We start from the raw sequence: 21,067 nt of genomic DNA, 5'->3' as shown, positions 1-21,067 counted from the left end.
TTGGTCTGTGCAATGCACCTGCAACCTTTCAGAGGTGCATGCTCTCTATCTTCTCAGATATGGTAGAGAAATTTCTGGAAGTCTTCATGGATGACTTCTCAGTATATGGAGACTCATTCAGCTCCTGTCTTAACCACTTATCACTTGTCCTGAAAAGATGCCAAGAGACTAACCTGGTTTTAAACTGGGAGAAATGTCACTTTATGGTGACTGAAGGAATTGTCCTTGGGCACAAAATTTCAAGCAGGGGAATAGAGGTGGATAAGGCAAAGGTAGAGGTAATTGAAAAATTACCACCACCTGCCAATGTTAAGGCAATCAGAAGCTTTCTGGGGCATGCAGGATTCTATAGAAGGTTTATCAAGGATTTTTCGAAAATTGCAAAACCTTTAAGTAACCTGCTAGCTGCTGACACACCATTTGTGTTTGACACACAGTGTCTGCAGGCATTTGAGACCCTGAAAGCTAAGCTGGTCACAGCACCAGTCATCTCTGCACCAGATTGGGCATTACCATTTGAATTAATGTGTGATGCCAGTGATCATGCCATTGGTGCAGTGTTGGGACAGAGGCATAACAAACTTCTGCATGTCATTTATTATGCTAGCCGTGTTCTAAATGATGCACAGAAGAATTACACAACCACAGAAAAAGAGTTGCTTGCAGTGGTCTATGCCATTGACAAGTTTAGATCCTACTTAGTGGGATCAAAAGTGATTGTGTACACTGACCATGCTGCTCTTAAATACTTACTCACAAAGCAGGATTCAAAACCCAGGCTTATAAGATGGGTGTTGCTTCTGCAAGAGTTTGATATAGAAATAAGAGACAGAAAAGGGACAGAGAACCAAGTAGCTGATCATCTGTCCAGAATAGAACCAGTAGCTGGGGCGTCCCTCCCTTCTACTGAGATCTCTGAGACTTTCCCAGATGAGCAACTCTTTGCCATTCAGGAAGCTCCATGGTTTGCAGATATTGCAAACTATAAAGCTGTGAGGTTCATACCCAAAGAGCACAGTTATGTGCAGAGAAAGAAACTAATTTCAGATGCCAAGTACTACCTTTGGGATGAACCATATCTCTTTAAGAGATGTGCTGACGGAGTGATCCGCAGGTGTGTACCCAGAGAAGAAGCACGAAGGATCCTATGGCACTGCCATGGATCACAGTATGGAGGACATTTTGGAAGTGAGCGAACAGCCACTAAAGTTCTCCAGTGCGGCTTCTACTGGCCTACTCTCTATAAAGATTCCCGAGAGTTTGTGCGTAACTGTGACAGTTGCCAAAGAGCTGGTAACCTGCCTCACGGATATGCCATGCCTCAACAAGGAATATTAGAGATAGAATTGTTTGATGTATGGGGAATTGATTTCATGGGACCATTCCCACCATCATACTCAAACACTTACATTCTGGTGGCAGTGGACTATGTATCTAAATGGGTAGAAGCAATTGCTACACCCACTAATGATACCAAGACTGTGCTGAAATTCCTCCAGAAAAATATTTTCAGCAGGTTTGGCGTCCCCAGAGTGCTAATCAGTGATGGGGGCACTCATTTCTGCAATAAACAGCTATACTCTGCTATGGTTAGATATGGAATCAGCCATAAAGTGGCAACTCCGTGTCATCCACAGACAAATGGGCAAGCTGAAGTCTCTAACAGAGAGCTGAAAAGAATCCTAGAATGGACTGTAATGGCCCGAAGAAAGGATTGGGCAAAGAGCTTGGATGATGCTCTGTGGGCATACAGAACAGCATTCAAGACTCCTATAGGAACCTCTCCATACCAATTGGTGTATGGGAAGGCCTGTCATTTGCCTGTGGAACTGGAACATAAAGCCTACTGGGCAACCAGATTCCTAAACATGGATGCACATTTAGCTGGTGAGAAAAGACTGCTCCAGCTAAATGAGCTAGAGGAGTTCAGACTCAATGCCTTTGAAAATGCAAAAATTTATAAGGAAAAGGCAAAGAAGTGGCATGACAAGAGATTGTCAACCAGAGTCTTTGAGCCAGGACAGAAAGTTCTGCTCTTCAACTCCAGGCTCAAACTGTTTCCAGGAAAACTCAAGTCCCGGTGGAGGGGTCCGTATGTGATTACAGGAGTATCACCATATGGATATGTTGAGCTTCAGGATATTGATTCTGACAAGAAGTTCATTGTTAATGGACAGAGAATCAAGCACTATCTTGAAGGAAATTTTGAGCAGGAATGCTCAAAACTGAGACTTGAGTGATTCTCAGTGAAAGTCCAGCTAAGGACAGTAAAGAAGCGCTTGCTGGGAGGCAACCCAGTCATTAGGAAAGTTGTATGAATTGTTCTTACAGAGGCAAGTATCAAAAATGAAGGAATTCACAGAGTTACAGAAGGATTCAGCTCAAAAAGCAGAGAAAATGAGCTTACTGGCGAAAAAACGCCAGTAAGGGGCATTTTGGGCGTTAAACGCCAGAATGGGTACCATTCTGGGCGTTTAACGCCAGGAATGGTGCCATTTTGGGCGTTAAACGCCAGAATGGGCACCATTCTGGGCGTTTAACGCCAGGTGTGCAGCATCCTGGGCGTTTTGGAAAAACGCCCAGTGAGGAAGAATTTCTGGCGTTTAACGCCAGCCAGGGTACCTGGCTGGGCGTTAAACGCCCAAGTGGGGCAACAGATGGGCGTTAAACGCCAGAATGGGTGCCATTCTGGGCGTTTAACGCCAGCTTGGTGGGGGGACCACAATTTTGTTTTCAAATCAGATTTTTTCAAACTTTCCTTTTCTCACCCATACTTTTCTACAAAATCACACTTCAATCATTCATCATTCACTTCCAAATCTTCAAAAATCAAAACCTTTTTTTCAAATTTATTTCAAATCAATTACAAACATTGTTCAAAAATTTCACCCTTTTCTCAATTTCTTCTCAAATCTTCTCAAATCTCCTTTCAAATTCCTCTTTGTTTTCGAAAAACTCCCCTCCCCACCTTATAAATACACGTTTGTTCCCCTCTTCCAACCACACCATTCGAATTTTCTCTTCCTCCCCCTCTCTTCTCTCTTCTCTTTTGCTTGAGGACAAGCAAACCTCTAAGTTTGGTGTGCTTTTCCGTGATCACTAAGCCAAGATTCATCAATATCATGGCTCCTAAGGGAAAACAAACCAATTTAAGAGGCAAGAAAGAGAATAATCCAAAGAATCTTTGGAATGAAGAGAAGTTCTTAACCAAAGAACATGAAGACCATTATCATAAAATAATGGGTCTGAGGTCAGTGATCCCGGAAGTTAAATTTGATCTGAAAGAAGATGAATATCCGGGGATCCAAGAGCAAATTCGAAACAGAGGATGGGAAGTTCTAACCAATCCTGAGACAAAGGTTGGAAGGAACATGGTTCAGGAATTCTACTCAAATCTGTGGCTAACAGATAAGCAGAGAATGACTGGAACTGCTTACCATACCCATAGAACCATGGTCAGAGGGAAAGTTATATACTTCCATCTGGACAAAATAAGAGAAATATTCAAGTTGCCTCAACTGCAAGATGATCCTGATTCCTTTAATAGGAGGATGGTGAGAGTAGATAAGGGGTTGGATCAGGTTCTAGAGGACATATGCCTCCCTGGAACTAAGTGGATAACCAATTCTAAGGGTGTTCCAAACCAACTCAAGAGGGGAGACCTCAAACCAATTGCAAGAGGTTGGCTAGACTTTATTGGGCATTCCATATTGCCCACTAGCAACCGTTCTGAGGTCACCATTAAGAGAGCAGTGATGATTCATTGCATTATGCTTGGAAAAGCAGTGGAGGTGCATCATGTGATTGCTTGTGAGATCTACACAATTGCAAATAAGAATTCCACTGAAGCCAAATTGGCCTACCCAAGCTTGATCTCCTTGCTCTGTAAAGAGGCTGGGGTGAAGATGGGAGTAGATGAATTCATACCCATTGAACATCCAATCACCAAGAAGTCAATGGAAGGACAAGTGCAAGACAACTCTATCAAAAGGAGGGCGCATGAGTTCCTCCCTGAATTCCCTGAAATTGGCTATTGGGCCAACCTAGAAGCATCTATTAACAAGTTGCAAGAGACTATGGAGCAACTGAAGGAAGAACAGCAGAATCAGAACTGCATGCTCTGCAAATTGCTGAAGGAACAAGAGAAGCAGGGGCGTGAAATTCAAGAGATGAAACGCCAAAAGCTCTCCTCTCAAGCTGAGGGAGCATCCACTTCTCAAATCAAGGTTGTTGAGTTCTAACTCTGTGAAAATCTCTATCATTAGGAGCCTATTATTTTTCGTTTTTTTTATTTATTATTTTTAGTCTCATCTTATATCTATATTTGAGTCTTGTTCTTAATTAATAAAATTAATAAAGTTTATGCCTTAAAGCTATGAATGTCCTATGAATCCATCACCTCTCTTAAAAGAAAAATGCTTTAATCACAAAAGAACAAGAAGTACAGGGTTTCGAAATTTATCTCTGAAACTAGTTGAATTAGTTTGATGTGGTGACAATACTTTTTGTTTTCTGAATGAATGCTTGAACAGTGCATATGTCTTTTGAATTTGTTGTTTTAAGAATGTTAAAATTGTTGGCTCTTGAAAGAATGAGGAGAAAGAGAACTGTTATTGAGGATCTGAAAATCATCAAATTGATTCTTGAAGCAAGAAAAGCAGTGAAAAAAAAAATTCGAAAAAAAAGAAAGAAAAAGAAAAAGAAAAGAAAAAAAAAGAGAAGGAAATAAAGTTGTGATCCAAGGCAACAAGAGTGTGCTTAAGAACCCTGGACACCTCTAATTGGGGACTTTAGCAAAGCTGAGTCACAATCTAAGAAGGTTCACCCAATTATGTGTCTGTGGCATGTATGTATCCGGTGGTAATACTGGAAGACAGAGTGCTTTGGGCCACAGCCAAGACTCATACACTAGCTATGTTCAAGAATCAATATACTTAACTAGGAGAATCAATAACACTATCTGAGTTCTGAATTCTTATAGATGCCAATCATTCTGAACTTCAAAGGATAGGGTGAGATGCCAAAACTGTTCGGAGGCAAAAAGCAACTAGTCCCGCTCATCTAATTGGAGCTATGTTTCTTTGATATTTTGGAGTCTATAGTATATTCTCTTCTTTTTATCCAATTTTGAATTTCAGTTGCTTGGGGACAAGCAACAATTTAAGTTTGGTGTTGTGATGAGCGGATAATTTGTATGCTTTTTGGCATTGTTTTTAGTATGTTTTTAGTATCTTTTAGTTAGTTTTTAGTATATTTTTATTAGTTTTTAATTAAAATTCACTTTTCTGGACTTTACTATGAGTTTGTGTGTTTTTCTATGATTTCAGGTATTTTCTGACTGAAATTGAGGGTCCTGAGCAAAAATCTGATCCAGAGACTGAAAAGGACTGCAGATGCTGTTGGATTCTGACCTCCCTGAACTCGAAGTGGATTTTCTGGAGCTACAGAAGCCCAATTGGCGCGCTCTTAACGGCATTGGAAAGTAGACATCCTGGGCTTTCCAGCAATATATAATAGTCCATACTTTGCCCAAGATTTGATGGCCCAAACCGGCGCTCAAAGTCACCTACAGAAATTCCAGCGTTAAACGCCGGAACTGGCATAAAATTTGGAGTTAAACGCCCAAACTGGCATGAAAGCTGGCGTTTAACTCCAGAAAAGGTCTCTATACGAAATTTCTTCATTGCTCAGCCCAAGCACACACCAAGTGGGCCCGGAAGTGGATTTTTCTGTCATTTACTCATTTCTGTAAACCTTAGGATACTAGCTTTTACTACTTATAGGATCTTTTGACATTGTATCCGTACCTTATGACCTCATAACATTTTGTACACGTTTCTTTCCACAGTATGAGCCTCTAAACCCCATGGTTGGGGGTGAGGAGCTCTGCTGTGTCTTGATGGATTAATGCAATTACTACTGTTTCTTATTCAATCATGCTTGCTTCCATTCTAAGATAACACTTGTTCTTAATCCGGATGAATGTGATGATCCGTGACAATCATCATTATTCTCAACTATGAACACGTGCCTGACAACCACCTCTGTTCTATCTTAGATTGAGTAGTTATCTCTTGGGTTCTTTCATCGGAATCTTCGTGGTATAGGCAGGACTTGATGGTAGCATTCAAGAGAATTCGGAAGGTCTAAACCTTGTCTGTGGTATTCTGAGTAGGATTCAATGATTGAATGACTGTGACGTGCTTCAAACCTGTAACCTACTGGGCGTTAGTGACAGACGCAAAAGAGGGATTCTATTCCGGTAGGGGAGGGAACCAAACCGGTGATTGGCAGTACTGTGACAGAGTGCGTGCATTAGCTTTCACTGCGAGGATGGGAGGTAGCCATTGACAACGGTGAAACCCTACACGAGCTTGCCATGGAAGGAGACTTGCGTGTTTGATGAAGAAGACAGTAGGAAAGCAGAGATTCAGAAGATGGAGCATCTCCAAACCTCAACCCATTCTCCATTACTGCAATACAAGTAACCATTACATGTTCTTTTGCTTTTTACAATCAATCCTGATAATTTCTGATATCCTGACTAAGATTTACAAGATAACCATAGCTTGCTTCAAACCGACAATCTCCGTGGGATCGACCCTTGCTCACGCAAGGTATTACTTGGACGACCCAGTGCACTTGCTGGTTAGTTGTGCGGAGTTGCAAAAGTGTGATTGCAATTTCGTGCACCACCCTCCTATCCATTGATGCTCAAAGCCTTGGATCCTTTTTACCCTTGCCTTTTTTTTTTTCGCATTCACTGCTTTTTCTTGCTTCAAGAATCAATTTCATGATTTTTCAGATCATCAATAACATTTCTCTTTGTTCATCATTCTTTCAAGAGCCAACAATTTTAACATTCATAAACAACAAGATCAAAAGACATATGCACTGTTCAAGCATTCATTCAGAAAACAAAAAGTATTGTCACCACATCAATATAATTAAACTAAATTCAAGAGCTATTTTCGAAATTTATGTGCTTCTTGTTCTTTTGAATTAAAACATTTTTTATTTAAGAGAAGTGAAGGATTAATGGATTTTATTCATAGCTTTAAGGCATGGTTACATACTAATGATCATGAAGTAGAGACACAAAACATAGATAAACACAATATTAAAAACCAAAAAATAGAAAGAAATAAAGAACAAGGAATGAATCCACCTCTAGTGGCGTCTTCTTCTTGAAGGACCAATGATGTTCTTTAGCTCTTCTATGTCCCTTCCTTGCCTTTGTTGCTCCTCCCTCATTGCTCTTTGATCTTCTCTTATTTCTTGGAGAATGACGGAGTGCTCATGATGTTCCACCCTTAATTGTTCCACATTGTGGCTCAAACCTTCCAAAGAAGTGTTGAGTTGCTCCCAATAATTGTTTGGAGGAAAGTGCATCCCTTGAGGCATCTCAGGAATTTCTTGATGATGAGCTTCCTCATGCACCTCTTGAGAACCGTGAGGGGCTTCTCTTTCTTGCTCCATTCTCTTCTTGGTGATGGGCTTATCCTCCTCAATGGAGATGTCTCCTTCTATGATAACTCCAGCTGAGTAACATAGATGGCAAATAAGGTGAGGAAAAGCTAACCGTGCCATGGGTGAAGGCTTGTCGGCTATTTTGTAGATTTCATTGGAGATGACCTCATGAACTTCTACTTCCTCTCCAATCATGATGCCATGAATCATGATGGCCCGATCCACAGTAACTTCAGATCGGTTGCTAGTAGGAATGATGGAGCGTTGAATGAACTCCAACCATCCTCTAGCTATAGGCTTGAGGTCCAGTCTTCTTAGTTGGACTGGCTTGCCTTTGGAGTCTCTCTTCCATTGAGCTCCTTCCACACAAATGTCCATAAGGACTTGGTCCAACCTTTGATCAAAGTTGACCCTTCTAGTGTAGGGGCGTTCATCACCTTGCATCATGGGCAAGTGGAATGCCAACCTTACATTTTCCGGACTGAAATCCAAGTATTTCCCCCGAACCATTGTGAGATAATTCTTTGGACTCGGGTTCATACTTTGATCATGGTTCCTAGTGATCCATGCATTGGCATAGAACTCTTGAACCATTAAAATTCTGACTTGTTGTATGGGGTTGGTTAAGACTTCCCAACCTCTTCTTCGGACTTCATGTCGGATCTCCGGATACTCATTTTTCTTGAGCTTGAAAGGGACCTCAGGGATCACCTTTTTCTTTGCCACAACATCATGGAAGTGGTTTTGATGGCTCTTGGAGATGAATCTTTCCATCTCCCATGACTCGGAGGTGGAAGCTTTTGTCTTCCCTTTTCCTTTTCTAGAGGATACTCCGGCCTTAGGTGCCATTGGTAATGGAAAAACAAAAAAAAAAGCTTATGCTTTTACCACACCAAACTTAAAATATTGCTCGCCCTCGAGCAAGAGAAGAAAGAAGAGAAGAAGAAGAAGAAGAGAATATGGTAGAGAAGGGAGAGTGATGGTTCGGCCAAGGGTGAGAAGAAGGGGTTGTGTGGTGTGAAAATGAAGTAGAATGGAAGGGTATTTATAGGGAAAGGGGGGAGGTATGTTCGACCATTTTGGGTGGGAATGGGAGGGAATTTGGTTTGAATTTTTGAAGGTAGGTGGGGTTTATGGGGAAGAGTGGATGGATGTGAGTGGTGAATGGGGTAATTGGGAAGAGGAATTGAGGTGATTGGTGAAAGGTGTTGGGAAGTGTGACATGGGGAAGAGTGAAATAGGATTAAGAGAGTGTGATTAGGATTAAAAGGTAAGGTGGGAATATGGTAGGTGGGGATCCTGTGGGGTCCACAGATCCTGAGGTGTCAAGGAATTCCATTCCTGCACCAAATAGCCATGTAAAATGCCTTTGTGCATCATTCTGGCATTTAAACGCCCATTGGTGCACATTCTGGGCGTTCAACGCCCATGTAAAGCATGTTTCTGGCGTTGAACGCCAGTTTCATGCTTGTTACTGGCGTTCAGCGCCAGTTTTTCCTCTCTGGGCACATTCCTGGCGTTCAGCGCCAGAATGTTGCTTGTTTCTGGCGTTCAGCGCCAGAATGATGCTCTGTTCTGGCGTTGAACGCCAGACAGATGCACCTTACTGGCATTGAACGGCAGCCTGTGCGTCCTCCAGGGTGAAAATTTTTTTTTCTGCTGTTTTTGATTCTGTTTTTAATTTTTATGATTTTTACGTGACTCCTCATGATCATGTACCTAATAAAACACAAATAACAATAAAATAGAATAAAATAAAATTAGATAAATAAAATTGGGTTGCCTCCCAACAAGCGCTTCTTTAATGTCAATAGCTTGACAATGGCTCTCATGGAGCTACAAGGTGATCAGGTCAATGTTGTATAGTTGTCCATACCAAACTTAGAGTTTGGATATGGGATCTTAACACCAAACTTAGAGTTTGGTTGTAGCCTCACAACACCAAACTTAGAGTTTGACTGTGAGGGCTCTTCTTGACCCTGAACTGAAAGAAGCTCTTTATGCTTACTCTCTTTTGCCACAGAGGGATGGCCATGTGCCTTAAACACAAGGTAGTCCCCATTCAATTGAAGGACTAATTCACCTCTGTTGACATCTATCACAGCTCCTGCTGTGGCTTGGAAAGGTCTTCCAAGGATGATGCAATCATCATCTTCCTTCCTAGTGTCTAGGATTATGAAATCAGTAGGAATGTAAAGGCCTTCAACCTTTACTAACACGTCCTCTACTATTCCATAAGCTTGTCTCAATGACTTGTCTGCCAGTTGTAATGAGAACAAGGCAGGTTGTACCTCAATGATCCCCAGCTTCTCCATTACAGAGAGTGGCATAAGATTTATCCCTGACCCCAGATCACACAGAGCTTTTGCAAAGTTCATGGTGCCTATGGTGCAAGGTATTAAGAACTTGCCAGGATCTTGTTTCTTTTGAGGTAGAGTTTTCTGAATCCAAGAATCCAGTTCACTAATGAGCAAGGGAGGTTCACTTTCCCAGGTCTCATTACCAAACAACTTGGCATTCAGCTTCATGATAGCTCCTAAGTATTGAGCAACTTGCTCTCCAGTCACATCTTCATCCTCTTCAGAGGAAGAATAGTCTTCAGAGCTCATGAATGGCAGAAGGAGGTTCAATGGAATCTCTATGGTCTCTATATGAGCCTCAGATTCCTTTGGATCCTTAATAGGAAACTCCTTCTTGCTTGAGGGACGTCCCAGGAGGTCTTCCTCACTAGGATTTTCGTCCTTCTCCTCCCTTGTGCATTCGGCCATGTTGATCACATCAATGGCCTTGCACTCTCCTTTTGGATTCTCTTCTGTATTACTTGGGAGAATACTGGGAGGGGTTTCAATGACTTTCTTACTCAGCTGGCCCACTTGTGCCTCCAAATTTCTAATGGAGGATCTTGTTTCATTCATGAAACTGAAAGTGGCCTTTGACAGATCAGAGACTATATTGGCTAAATTAGAAGTATTTTGTTCAGAATTCTCTGTCTGTTGCTGAGAAGATGATGGATATGGCTTACTATTACTCAGCCTATTGCGTCCACCATTGTTAAAACCTTGTTGAGGTTTTTGTTGATCCTTCCAGGAGAAATTTGGATGATTTCTCCATGATGAATTATAGGTGTTTCTATAAGGTTCACCCATGTAATTAACCTCTGCCATGGTAGGGTTCTCAGGATCATAGGCTTCTTCAGAAGCTGCCTCTCTAGTACTGTTGGATGCATGTTGCCATCCATTCAGATTTTGAGAGATCATGTTGACCTGTTGAGTCAACACTTTGTTCTGTGCCAGTATGGCATTCAGAGCATCAATTTCAAGAACTCCTTTCTTCTGAGGTATCCCATTATTCACGGAATTCCTCTCAGAAGTGTACATGAACTGGTTGTTTGCAACCATGTCAATGAGTTCTTGAGCCTCTTTAGGCGTTTTCTTTAGGTGAATAGATCCACCTGCAGAGTGGTCCAATGAAATTTTCGAAAATTCAGAGAGACCATAATAGAATATATCTAATATGGTCCATTCTGAGAACATGTCAGATGGACATCTTTTGGTCAGCTGCTTGTATCTTTCCCAAGCTTCATAGAGGGATTCACCATCTTTTTGTTTGAAGGTTTGAACATCCACTCTCAACTTGCTCAGCTTTTGAAGAGGAAAGAATTTATCCAAGAAGGCTGTAACCAGCTTATCCCAGGAGTCCAGGCTATCCTTGGGTTGTGAATCCAACCATATTCTAGCTCTGTCTCTTACAGCAAAAGGGAAAAGCATGAGTCTGTAGACTTCAGGATCAACTCCATTCGTCTTTACAGTCTCACAGATCTGCAAGAACTCAGTTAAAAACTGGTAGGGATCTTCAGATGGAAGTCCATAAAACTTGCAGTTTTGTTGCATTAAGGCAACTAGTTGAGGCTTAAGCTCAAAGTTGTTGGCTCCAATGGCAGGAATGGAGATGCTTCTTCCATCAAATTTAGACGTTGGCTTTGTGAAGTCACCAAGCATTCTTCTTGCATTATTATTATTTTCGGCTGCCATCTCCTTCTCTTGTTCTAATGTTTCTGAAAGGTTACCTTTAGAATAATTTAATTTAGCTTCTCTTAATTTTCTGTTAAGAGTCCTTTCAGGTTCTGGATCAATTTCAACAAGAGTGCCTTTATCCTTGTTCCTGCTCATATGAAAGAGAAGAAAACAAGAAAAGAAGAGGAATCCTCTATGTCACAGTATAGAGATTCCTTTATGTTAGTAGAAGAAGAAAGGGGTAGAAGAATGAAGAAGGAGATTCGGATTTTTGGATGAAGAGAGGTGAAGAGAAGTGTTAGTAATTAAATAATTAAATAGAAGAAGAAAAGAGGAGGGAGATTTCGAAAATAATTTTTGAAAAAGGGATTAGTAATTTTCGAAAATTAGAGATAAAATGTAATTAAAATTAAAACATGAAACAATTAGTTAATTAGAAAGAGTTTTTGAAAAAGGGATGAGATATTTTCGAAAATTAGAGAGGGAAAAGTAGTTAGGTGGTTTTGAAAAAGATAAGAAACAAACAAAAAGTTAGTTAGTTGATTGAAAAAGATTTGAAATCAAAATTGAAAAAGATAAAAAGATAATAAGTTAGATAAGATTTTTTTTTTTGAAATTAAATTTTGAAAAAGATAAAATTTTTGAAAAAGATCAAAATAAAAGATAAAAAGATTTAATTCAAAAATTTTGAAATTATTTACTTCACTAACAAGAAACTACAAGATAAGATTCTAGAACTTAAAGATTGAACCTTTCTTAACAAGAAAGTAACAAACTTCAAATTTTTGAACCAATCACATTAATTATTAGTGAATTTTCGAAAATATGATGTAAAGATAAGGAAAAGATTTTGAAAAATATTTTGAAAAAGATTTTTGAATTTTTCGAAAAATAAAAAAAATGAAAAAGATATGATTTTTGAAAAAGATTTTGAAAAGATAAGATTTTTAAAATTGAAATTTTGACTTGACTTGTTAGAAACAACTAATTTTAAAAATTTTTGACCAAGTCAACCCAAAATTTCGAAAATTTGGAGGGAAATAAGGAAAAGATATTTTTTGATTTTTGAATTTTTAAAGATGAGAGAGAAAAACAACAAAAATACTCAATGCATGAAATTTTTAGATCAAAACAATGAATGCATGCAAGAATGCTATGAATGTCAAGATGAACACCAAGAACACTTTGAAGATCATGATGAACATCAAGAACATATTTTTGAAAAATTTTTGATGCAAAGAAAATATGCAAGACACCCAACTTAAAAATTGACTCAAGACTCAAACAAGAAACACAAAATATTTTTGATTTTTATGATTTTCAAATTTTTTTGGATTTTTATTAATTAAATTTTTTTTTCGAAAATAAAGTTTGAAAAAACGAAAAATAAAAGAAAAATTTTTGAAAAATATTTTTGAAAAGAAAATTACCTAATCTGACCAACAAGATGAACCGTCAGTTGTCCATACTCGAACAATCCCCGGCAACGGCGCCAAAAACTTGGTGGACGAAATTGTGATCCATGCTCTTTGTACTTGTATGAAATTTAATAATTGGCTCTATTTGAATTCACAACTCCGTTCAACTAACCAGCAAGTGTACTGGGTCGTCCAAGTAATAAACCTTACGCGAGTAAGGGTCGATCCCACAGAGATTGTTGGTATGAAGCAAGCTATGGTCACCTTGTAAATCTCAGTTAGGCAGATTAAAATTATGGAATTTAGAAAATCAAATATAGAAAATAAAAAGGGATAGAAATACTTATGCAGATTCATTGGTGGGAATTTCAGATAAGCATATGGAGATACTATATGGCTCAAGGACGCCTGCTCTCCTACTGCTTCAACTCAATCCTTCTTATTCCTTTCCATGGCAAGCTGTGTATAGGGGTTCACCGTTCGACGATGGCTACTTTGAATCCTCTCGGGAAAATGGTCCTCTGCGGCTGTCACTCGCATGGCTAATCGTCTGGAGGCATCACCTGGCCGAAGGCTACATCCCATCCTCGCAGTGAAAACTACGCTCACGCGCTCTGTCACAGCACGGCTAATCACTGGTTGGTTCCTGCGCCTACTGGAATAGAATCCCTTGATTCTTTTGCGTTTGTCATCACGCCCAGCACTTGCAAGTCTAAAGCACGTCACAGTCATTCATTACCGGAATCCTACTCGGAATACCACAGACAAGGTTAGACTTTCCGGACTCCCAGGATCCTACTCGGAATACCACAGACAAGGTGAGACTTTCCGGATCCTCATAAATGCCGCCATCTATCTAGCTTATACCACGAAGATTCTGTTGGGGAATCTAAGAGATACACATTCAAGCTCTATTGCATGTAGAACGGAAGTGGTTGTCAATCACACGCGTTCATAGGTGAGAATGATGATGAGCGTCACATAATCATCACATTCATCATGTTCTTGGGTGCGAATGAATATCTTGGAATAAGAATAAGAGAGAATTGAATGGAAGAAAATAGAATTGCATTAATACTTGAGGTACAGCAGAGCTCCACACCCTTAATCTATGGTGTGCAGAAACTCCACCGTTGAAAATACATAAGTGAAAGGTTCAGGCATGGCCGAATGGCCAGCCCCCCTAAAACGTGATCAATAGCCTCTTAGGAGTAAGAATAAAACAAAGCTGAGATCAAAGATGAAACGTGGTCAAAAGACGTCTAATACAATAGTTAAATGTTCTATTTATAATAAACTAGCTCCTAGGGTTTACATGAGTAAGTATTTGATGCATAAATCTACTTCCGGGGCCCACTTGGTGTATGCTTGGGCTGAGCTTGATCAATCCACGAGCTGAGGCTTCTCTTGGAGTTGAACTCCGAGTTATGACGTGTTTTGGGCGTTCAACTCCGGATCATGACGTTTTTCTGGCGTTTAACTCCAGACAGCAGCATGAACTTGGCGTTCAACGCCAAGTTACGTCGTCAATTTCCGAATAAAGTATGGACTATTATATATTGATGGAAAGCTCTGGATGTCTAATTTCCAACACCGTTGAGAGCGCGCTAATTGGAGTTTTGTAGCTCTAGAAAATCCATTTTGAGTGCAGGGAGGTCAGATTCCAACAGCATCAGCAGTCCTTTTGTCAGCCTTTTTCAGAGTTTTGCTCAAGTCCCTTAATTTCAGCCAGAATTTACCTGAAATCACAGAAAAATACACAAACTCATAGTAAAGTCTAGAAATGTGAATTTAACATAAAAACTAATGAAAACATCCCTAAAAGTAGCTTGAACTTACTAAAAACTACCTAAAAACAATGCCAAAAAGCGTATAAATTATCCGCTCATCAGACGCTTTAGTAAAAACTTTATTCTTCAATTGTACGAAGACTCTATGCGTATCCACACCGAGACTAATCTTTGCTGTCAACTCCTTGACCAATGAACATCTGATCTAAATTGAGAAACCTCTTGTAACTTGTTGCACACCATAAAATTCTTCTCCAAAAATTAGGCTCACATACGTTTATATGTGTAGAGGTAAAGGAATAAAACCCTTGTGTTTTATTCTCATCTCCGTCACTTTTATCTACTATTGGCATACATATATATAATATGAGATTTGTTACTGATTTTAAATTTGAATCTCAATTCAAATTTAAATCATATCTTAAAATTCTAAATCTGAATCCTTCAAATTTATAAATCATATCATAACTCAATTTGAAAATAGAATCAGTTAGGATCTCATCCAAATTTAGAAATAGAATAACTAATTATTCTCAAATCTCATTTAATATTCTCAATTATCATACTATTATTATATTCTTGGTGCTAGCAAAGAATATAATAATATTCCATTTGAATTAATATAATTATTTATTTGATCAAATCAAAATAATAATTAAATAATTTAATAACAAAGATTAGAACACTTGTTAGTGTGTGACCCCATAGGTTCAATACTAAGCGGGTAGTAAATTGGTCATACTAAATTTACTAATCAAGGTTGGCGTCTAGCAACACTCCTCAACGACCCGATAGTATGCAGTAATATATTTTTACTAAGAACCTCAGAAGAACAAAGTATAATTCCTTCCATCTTTCTGGCTCTTGGTTAACCCTTAGAGTATGGTTTAATTGTCAAACTCTAACTTGTTACCATTATTATAATGAACTGTGAATGACCTAAGAAACTCATTTCTTCATTCATTCAATCCCCTTGGCCAAGGTTTTATTCATCTCAGTCATTATAATCATAGAGTTCAAACTCTTTACCGAGAGTTGACGGATTCCATATTGACTAATCATTAATTCTACAAGTATTTAAATCATACTCAATATCCATTCAACTAACACCCTAGGGTATTAGGTGTCCGGAATCAAAGTATAATAAATACATTGTTAATTACTATGATAGTCGCAGGTCAAAAGAAACTCTATTACTATGTTCATTTTGAGAATATCCTATTGACAAATATATGGCAATTATAACCATTAGGAATTCTCAAAGTGAGTCAGTTCAATAGCCATATCTCTATATGTACCATATATATATATATATATATATATATATATATATATATATATATATATATATATATATGAGATCTATTAATCTTCATCAAATGAAGACCATTATATATATATATATTAATCTTTCCGAATTATTAATGTCCTTTTTAATAATCATATGACCAAGAATAATTTAGATTAAATTATAAAAGATTTATCTCTCAATATTATGATTACTATCACAATCATAAATTTCTAAATTTAATCAAGGATGTTATTATACTAACATTTTAATATAATAACAATAACAAATTATTTGACACGTGGTTAATTGATTTGTGATCATATTACTTATTCCCATAAGCTTATGGCTGGAATTTAAAGAGAGTTGATATGAATGTGAGAAGAATGAATGGAGGTTGTATGGTATCCTTGAATTTGGAAGAGGAACGTGATGAGTATTCAAGTATTTTGGTGAGTTCTCCCTCACTCACTCTCTTTGGCCACTCTCTTAAGCTCCCCCCTTTTCTTTTTTTAGCATATGAGGCTATTTAAGTGCAATAGATAGCGGATTAAAGAATTAATTTGGTGATATTTGTCAACTTGCATGCAAGCTTGCATTAATTACATTCCCATGAATCATCAAATTTGGCTTGCATGCATGGACTAAAACCCCAAAGTGGTCCCTGAGATTGGGCGAGTTACCCATACTTGTCCTTGACTTTCAAAATTCCCTAACAGCATCCCTGACATTCAGCTCCGGGACCCATAGTTGTCCTATAACCCTTTCCGGCGCCAAGTCAGCAAACGGAGGGATGATCTGGCACCTCCAATGCCACGCTGGAGTCAGCAATGGCTAGCTGATGTGGCAAATCTGAATTTTGTACCCAATCTGGTCCCTGGTCCCATTAAACACACTTCCTGCGCTTGGTCCTTTCCGCACTGGATCCCCTCCATTCCTCGCTTTGCTTTCGGTTCGTAAAGTGCTTGACATGGACCCTTGTTCGCATCTTCATTCACAGCATTGCTCATTCGCTGTACTCTACTTCTTTCTCTCAAGCATTTTTTCAAACACATTGTCTACACTTTGCTTTCCTTCATCTTCTTCCTCAGTTCATCTCGCTTCGTGCGCAACGCATTCCCTATGATGTTGTTTGTGCACTTGATTATCCTGGTGGTTGATTGACACCGTGTTGGACTCCTGGTTCCTGGTTCCTGGTTAGGTGGTAAGGAAACTGGCTACATGCTTTGTTTTCTTAAATAGAATTTAGATCCACATTTGATTACTTTGGCCTGCCGGACTAGGAGATACTATAAGAAATTAAAAGAAAAATGTAAACATGATGCACAAACAATCCATTTTTTCTTCTATTCTCTATTTTGTAGTTCCAAACATGAGGAGGGAAAGGGAAGCTCATTACTTCTCTTCCCTTTTTTTCCCTTTCCCTCCAAACTCGCATGCAAGGCCTAGTTGTTGTTTCTTAAGGTATTTATTTCCAATGTATATAAATTGCAGGGAAGGATGATTGGAGTGCATGGGCCAGGTGGTGTTGGCAAGACCACTTTAGTTAAAGAAATTGCTAAGGAGGCTAGAGATAGAAAGTTGTTTAGTGTGGTAGTTATAGTAAGCATAACAAAAAATCCAAATCGACAAAAAGTTCAAGAAGAAATTGCATACAATTTGGGATTGAATTTTGAAGGGGAAGGTGAGATTGGGAGAGCAGATCGTTTAAGGAGAAGATTGATGCAAGAGAAGGAGAACACCCTTGTGATACTTGATGATCTTTGGGATGGATTAGACTTGAATATGTTAGGGATACCATTTGATGATGATGATTTAGGCCACGTGACTATGAAAGATAGGTTGGACTTTGAAAACAGTTGCCTTGATTGAAGAAAAGAGACATACATTTAAATCAAAAGCACATCCCAAATGTCTGCCATGTACACTTTCTTGACCCAAAGATGCGATTGGAGTAATCCGTAATGAGTGGGCAACCTTTGACAATGGAGAGAATGAACCTTTACCATTAAGAGAGAGGGTCTTTGAAGTAGGTGGATGTGGAAGGACCAAGGATGAAGCTCAGGCGATGAAGAGGATGATCTTAGCTTTTAAGGTTTTAATGGGACCAGGGACCAGATTGGGTACAAAATTCAGATTTGCCACATCAGCTAGCCATTGCTGACTCCAACGTGGCATTGGAGGTGCCAGATCATCCCTCCGTTTGCTGACTTGGCGCCGAAAAGGGTTGTAGGACAACTATGGGTCCCGGAGCTGAATGTCAGGGATGCTGTTAGGGAATTTTGAAAGTCAAGGACAAGTATGGGTAACTCGCCCAATCTCAGGGACCACTTTGGGGTTTTAGTCTGCATGCATGAGGAGGTTTAGACACCACATGGGAGAAAAGGATGAGGTGGTTCCAACCTTGATTAGCTCCCTTGGTTTGTTTAATCATGGCTCATAGTGGATTAGTGGTTCAGTTTAAATTCGGTTAGATTTTAATTAAGCTAAGTGTTTCGATTCTTTATTTTTCTTCTAAATAATCTTTCTAGCGGCTTCATGAATTTAGATTAAAGATAGCTTCTTTGAAGGTTTGGCCAAATTACCAAATAGGGAAAAGAAAACGGTTCAATAACTAACCCGTAAGATTACCGATACGGTTTGAACAACCGGCAATTGAGATATTAGCCGCAGAGAGTATCTCAACTTTAGATCAAGCGTAGAATGTTCTACTAAGCTAATTCAGTCAAGAAAAGCTAATAGTAAAGATTTCATAGATGAATTTAGCTCGACGGTCAAATTCATCGTTATCGATACGGTTTTTGGCTTAGGACATGCTTTTATCTCTCACGGTATATCTATTCTTTTCACTTATCAAGTCTAAATCCGCCTCATTATTTTATAATAATGTGATTCTCAGATATTAATCAAATTTTATCATCATAGAATTCTTGAGAATAACTCTGTGGAGAATCGGGGTATTATACGAATAGGGTTAGAGTTGGATCCAAACCCTACTCTACCCTACCCATTGCCACCCCTAGATACAAAATTGTCTCAAAGCTCTTTCATCTTAGTTTCAACCCTTCCTTGAAAACCATAGCCTCCATTGCGTTGTCGTTTGTCTTACCATCGCCGTCTGCTTTGTCGTGGTTGTTCACCAATCCTCCTACTATTTTGTCGTGCTTGAAGGCCTTCCTCTCGTTCGCCTAACTCCAGCATCTCTAGGTCTTGTTCCGCAATTCTTCGCCCATTGTCAATCCATCATTTTCATCGCCAGCTTGCCAGTATTCGTTGCCATCTTTCCATCGTCCGTCATTTTTCCTCAAATCACTGCTCATTTTCCTCGCCGAAGGTAATGCCTTAAATGTTCAGTCAATGCTCATTACTGCTTGTTCTTTGTTGATTATCTTTACTGTTTACTCACTACTTGATGATAAATTTCAAGAGGTTTAGAGGAGCAATATTTTAGAAAAATTTAGGGGGCCATTTCAGGTTTTTGGTATGGGGTCATTGAGTTGGAATTGTGGTAACAAGTGTACAAATGATGGTATGCATTATGATTTAGCATTTTATAAAGTTGCAGTTCATGTCTTATTGAATGCATTGTTTATTGAATCTAATCAGAAGCTATGATGACGAGGTTTGTAGCATTGGTGCTTATTTTTCTTCTTCTCCTTTGGGACATATATGGTAGAATACTTTTAAAGATTTTAATTAATAAAAGTTAAGTTTTCTTCCAATTATAACTTGCAAATTTTTACTAGGTTTTGTCTAAGATTTTCGATTCAATTTAGTTTAAAGTTATTTGTTAAAAACAAAAGTAAAAAAATAATTTTTTAAATGTTTAGATAAAGAGTAAATAAAAAAATAAAGAAAAAAATAAAAATTAGATTCAATATTTGATCAAATGAATGGAACAAATATGAAATGCCATATATATCTATGTTATGATAATATGAAAAAATAATAATTTTAATTATTATAAATATAAATACAAATGAAGTAAACAAAAATATTTTAGTAAATTAAAGTTTGATATTAAAAAATAAAATTGAATATAAATTATTAAAATAATAATTAATTAAATATAAATTTAATTTATGATATTTTATACACAAGTAATAGTATTTTGTATGTCAAAATTTTGCATTTTAGTCATGGGTATAATTGTATTTTGCTTTAATGTATGTATATATACTGTGATGTATTAAATATAAATTTTATTTTTAAAATCTTGAAATGTAGCATTTTCTAAAAAATTATCCTGATCAATTTTTTATTTATTTACTCAAAGGTTACAAACAAAATAGTCCATCTCATAAAGGCCTATTATTAGATTTTATTAGCACTATATTTAGTTCAAGAGAAAATAAGAGAAAAGAAAAAAATAGAAAAAAATGAATAAAAAATTTTATTTTCTTTTATTTAGATATAAAAAAATAGAAAAGAAAAAAAATTTATGTAAGTTTTACTAAAAATTTTTTTTTTCTATCACAAGCAAAAAGAAATGTCATTTTTTATGTATTTTCAATATTACTCTTAATTATATTATTATTAATATAAATTTAGTTTTAATAATTTTAATATATTATTATAATAGAAATTTATATTTAAATATTATATGTATTGGCTAAATAATTTAAATAAATATATAAAATTATAATATTTTATAAATACAATAAAAATAAATAAATATAAATATTTATACTTCATTTTATGATAAGGATAAATTTATTATTTCACATATAATACATACTTTAATTTATATATAATGTAGATAAAGGTATTAACATAATTTTACTCTATTATGATTTTCTTTCTTTTTATTTTTCTTTCTATCCAAATTATAAAAATTCTCTATTATTTTTTTATCTATTTTCTCTTTATCCCAAACTAAAAAAAATTCTCTCTATTATCTTTTTATCCATTTTTTTATCCAAATAACACATAAAAAAATTAAATTTTTTTTTATTTTCTTTCTCTTTTTTTTTTCTCACATTTTCTTTCCTTATATTTTTCATTATCTATTCAAACAACGTGTACAGAATCCGTAACTCATGTTAACCAACAACATTACACCCCCATCAATTTTGATACCACGTGTGT

The 21,067-nt window shown here is 37.5% G+C and overlaps 1 non-coding gene across 1 annotated transcript; it reads left to right on the top strand.

Annotated features, from left to right (window-relative positions):
* Nucleotides 1-11,001: 11,001 nt before the first annotated feature.
* LOC130972077 (small nucleolar RNA R71) lies at nt 11,002-11,105 on the top strand. Its single transcript, XR_009083277.1, has one exon. It is a non-coding gene; the product is annotated as a small nucleolar RNA R71 (small nucleolar RNA).
* The last annotated feature ends 9,962 nt before the right edge of the window (nt 11,106-21,067 follow it).

Source organism: Arachis stenosperma, chromosome 3, assembly GCF_014773155.1.
Source record: "Arachis stenosperma cultivar V10309 chromosome 3, arast.V10309.gnm1.PFL2, whole genome shotgun sequence".
NCBI lineage: Eukaryota > Viridiplantae > Streptophyta > Magnoliopsida > Fabales > Fabaceae > Arachis > Arachis stenosperma.
Note: the sequence above shows the minus strand (reverse complement) of the source record. Positions and strands in the feature narration are given on the sequence as shown.